General features: G+C 45.8%; 1 long non-coding RNA gene across 1 annotated transcript; it reads left to right on the top strand.

Annotated features, from left to right (window-relative positions):
- Positions 1-238: 238 nt before the first annotated feature.
- On the top strand, positions 239-2,191 carry LOC141078401 (uncharacterized). Its single transcript, XR_012227838.1, has 4 exons — positions 239-385; positions 746-822; positions 1,305-1,397; positions 1,623-2,191. It is a non-coding gene; the product is annotated as an uncharacterized lncRNA (long non-coding RNA).
- Positions 2,192-4,276: the final 2,085 nt, after the last annotated feature.

Raw genomic sequence — 4,276 nt, 5'->3', positions numbered from 1 at the left:
ACAACCCCTTTTATAATGCGTTTACTTGTGATTTACTTGTTTTTCTTCTTCCATACAGGCAGAAAGAATCTGTCCTCATATTTGATAGTGATGATTCTGCTTTTCTCTTGCCATCCTTGTCCCAACTTTCAGGTATGTCTATGTCTACAGCACCAACAATGTGAATGTTGACTTCAAGGCTCAAATATCTCCACATGGTTTTTATGTTTTCCATGTTTCATGTATAAATGGTGACTACGTTATACTGACAACCTCTAATAACACTTCATTACCTATGTCTTGTAGATCATTCTGAGATAAAGAAACATCTGGACTCAGAGGATGAGGAGGATCCCGAGTCCCCTCCAGAGTGTGCACCAAAATCCAACACAAACGTTTCAGAAAAGTAAGTAGATTATGGGGTCATTACTGGGAGCTCATCACCAAATATAGGACATAAATACCAGAATATCACATGCAGCACCCACCATCCCATGGTTAGCGGTCATTGTGCATTTGGCTTCAGAAACCATTGGTGATAACAGCCCATATCTGCCACCGGTTGAGCATTTTTCGTGCTGCCGACACTGTAGGAGAGATGTAGTATTACATGCCACACATTCTTAGTAGAAGGTAGCGTTGAGCAGAAGACCTTCCCTACTATGGCAGTCATATCTCCCATTAGGCCTTATAGTTGGTGTTCTGATAGACAACCCCTTTTATAATGTGTTTACTTGTGATTTATGAGTTTTTTTCTTCCTAACAGGCAGAAAGGATCTGTCCCCGTATCTGATGGAGACGACGACGCTATTACCATCTTACCATCCTCGTCCCCACTATCAGGTATGTCCATGTCTACAGCAAAAACAATGTGAATGTTGACTTCAAGGCTCCAATATCTCCACATGGTTTTTCTGTAATAGGTCTCCTTTGTTATTTATGTTGCCCATGGGCCCATACTGCATCTCTATTTCACTAATTTTGCACAGGAGCTTTTTCATGGATTCTGTGAGATGCGTTGTGGGATCCAATAACCTACATCATCATAAGGCGACATTGTCTCCTATAGTAGAATATCGCTCATCAGTGATGCACCACATGGCGGCACACAGGGCGCTTACTGCTCTATATCAGTGACACATCTAATGCCCCTCAGATGGGATTATGTACATTATATAGGACTTATTCTGCCCTATTATGATATAATACCAGATTATCAGGACTATAGGAGAAAGGACTAGAACAATCCTACTATATACAGGAGACAAAGCAGATCCCATTAGGATATGTCATTACTGAGGTTTTGTTTTTTACTTTCTGATCAGATTTTCCAGCTCAGACAGAAAGAATATCTGCAACAAATCTGAGTAATAAAGAAGAAAAATCAGAAAAAGGAAAAAAGGGGAAAAAGAGACGAGGTAAGTGTGAGAATCAGCCCCATGCTGTGTGATGTCAGTGAGAATCACTCATGTGGAGCAGATGTCATCTGTCAGTGATGGGATTATCACATGTATGATGGCTGACAATGACCCCTGACCTCTGTGTGATAATATTCCTCTGCCGTCCGGCCACAGTGACCGCACAGTAGTATCATGTCCGATGGCGTCCCATCACTTACATTATATTCACTTCTCTTCTCATAGGTTCCATCTTCCGCCGGATCTTATCATCCTGCCGGCGTGGATTATCCAGGGCTGCTCGAGTATTTGCTTGTTGTCACTGTTGCCCTAGAACATCTGAAAGACAGGAAACCTAAGCATCCAGCGCCCTGAAGCCCAGCAGATCCACCATCACTGCTGGGCACAAAAGCGGGACTAACTCCTAGCCGCGGTCTACGGACCAAACATTGGGCATGGGCAGGGCCTTGGGGGCAGATCCCAAGTGCGCTCAACCATGTGAAATTGGAATCATGGAAAAGTTGACAGTGATTTCTCATCTTTACAACAAAATTTACAAAACCATTTTTTTTTAGCGACCACCTGTCCCTCTGATTTCCCTTTGAGGGGTTTCTATGGCAGAAAATACCCAAAAGTGACACCATTCTAAAAACTGCACCCCTCAAGGTGCTCTAAACTACATTCAAGAAGATTATTAACCCTTCAGGTGCTTCACAGGAACTAAAGCAACGTGGAAGGAAAAATGGACACTTTAATTTTTCCAACAAAAATGTTCTTTTAGCATCAATTTTTTCATTTTCACATGGGCAACAGAATAAAATGGTTCGCAAAATTTGTTGAGCAATTTCTCCTGAGTAAACCGATACCTCATATGTGGTCATAAACCACTGTTTGGGTGCACGGCAGGGCTCGGAAGGGAAGGAGCGCTATTTGACTTTTTGAATGGAAAATATGCTGGAATATTTAGCGGTTGCCATGTCGCGTTTGGAGAGCCCCTGTGTACCTAAACATTGGAGCTCCCCCTCAAGTGACCCCATTTTGGAAACTAGACCCCCAAGGAACTTATCTAGATGCATATGAGCACTTTGAACCCCCAGGTGCTTCACAAATTGATCCATAAAAATGAAAAAGTACTTTTTTTTCACAAAAATTTTCTGTCAGAGACACCGCACTGAACTTGCTCACTGAGCCAGTGCGCGTGTCCTGAGTAAAGCGAACAGTGCTCAAAGATACCTGTGGAGCGGGCAGCAACCGAGTAGATGTGTTTCTTCACACCCGCAGGACCTGAAGCACGTGACTGCTAGGGGCGTGGCCTAAACTCCACAGAGCTAGGAGATGCAAGACAATTCCTAGCAGAGTAACTGCGAGACAAAGTTACCAAGGGGCATAGACAGTGAGAATAGTCAGGACGTAGCCAATGAGTCACACACAGATATAGCTGCAAGGTACCAGAGGGGCGAGCAGAGAGTAGTCAGGTCACAGGCAATGAGTCATACACAGATAGTTGCAAGGTACAAGAGGGGCGAGCAGAGAGTAGTCAAGTCACAGGCAATGAGTCATACACAGATAATAACGCAGTACAAAATCAACAGGCAAACTCACAATGGGAAACAGAATCGGGACAGAACCATATAAACAAGCTATAGCAACAAACAGGCACACGGGGGTCAGTACACTCGGCCAAAGGCAAAAGTATAACTGGCAGGGATTGAAGCTACCCAGGGGTTTATGAAGCTCTCCCAGAACCAGAAAGAGGCCACAATCATTAACCCCAAGTGTGCAGGTCAAAACCTGCACAGAGCTCCAGACATTAACCCCCCGGTGTGCAGCTCAAAAACCTGCACTGGGATCATGACAGTACCCCCCTCTCAACGGGGGGCCTCTGGACCCCCAGGCTTCCCCGGGTACTTGGCATGGAACGCCTGAACCAGGCGATCTGCATGTACCGAGCGAGCAGGGACCCATGAGCGCTCTTCTGGTCCATATCCCTTCCAGTGGACCAGGTACTGCAAAGAGCGGCGCACCCGCCGAGAGTCCACAATATGTCCGACCTCATACTCCAATTGACCCTCCACCAGCACTGGAGGAACAACAGTCTCATAGTTCTCTTTGACAGATCCTGCTGGTTTCAACAGAGACTTATGGAACACATTAGATATTTTTAAGGAGGCGGGGAGACGCAACCTATATGCCACAGGGTTGACTATCTCCATAATCTCGTACGGACCAATGAACTTTGGTCCCAACTTAACTGATGGTACCTTTAAGTTGATGTTACGCGTGGAGAGCCAAACCTTCTCTCCCACCTGAAACATGTCTCCCGAGGCTCTCTTTTTGTCCGCAAAATATTTGTATCTCCCCTGGGCTCGAGAGATATTACGCCGGACTTCAGCCCAGAGGTTTTTTAACCATTGAACGGACCCCTCTGCTCCTGGGCAACCGGAATCCACCCGAGAAAACTCCCCAAAATGCGGATTAAAGCCATAGTTAATCAGGAATGGGGACATGTTGGTGGACTGACTCACCCGGTTGTTAAAAGCGAATTCAGCCAACGGTAACGCATCACACCAATCCTCCTGTCTGGCGGAGGTCAGACACCTGAGAATTTGTTCCAGGGATTGATTGGTGCGTTCTGTCTGACCATTACTCTCCGGGTGATATGCCGACGAGAAGGAGAGTGAGATGCCCAATTTCATACAGAACGCCCTCCAAAATTTGGCCACAAACTGCACACCTCTGTCAGACACAACATTCAGGGGTACCCCATGCAATCGGACCACATGCTGCACAAACAATCTTGACAACGTTTCTGCTGAAGGTAATGCTGCCAAGGGAATGAAATGGGCCTGTTTAGGAAACCTATCCACCACCACCCAGATCACGGTATTGCCCCTGGAAGG

The sequence above is a fragment of the Dendrobates tinctorius genome, unplaced genomic scaffold, assembly GCF_039654945.1.
Source record: "Dendrobates tinctorius isolate UK_male_01 unplaced genomic scaffold, ASM3965494v1 ptg000551l, whole genome shotgun sequence".
NCBI classification, from domain to species: domain Eukaryota; kingdom Metazoa; phylum Chordata; class Amphibia; order Anura; family Dendrobatidae; genus Dendrobates; species Dendrobates tinctorius.
The sequence above is the reverse complement of the archived record's forward strand: the minus strand, read 5'-3'. Positions and strand labels throughout refer to the sequence as shown.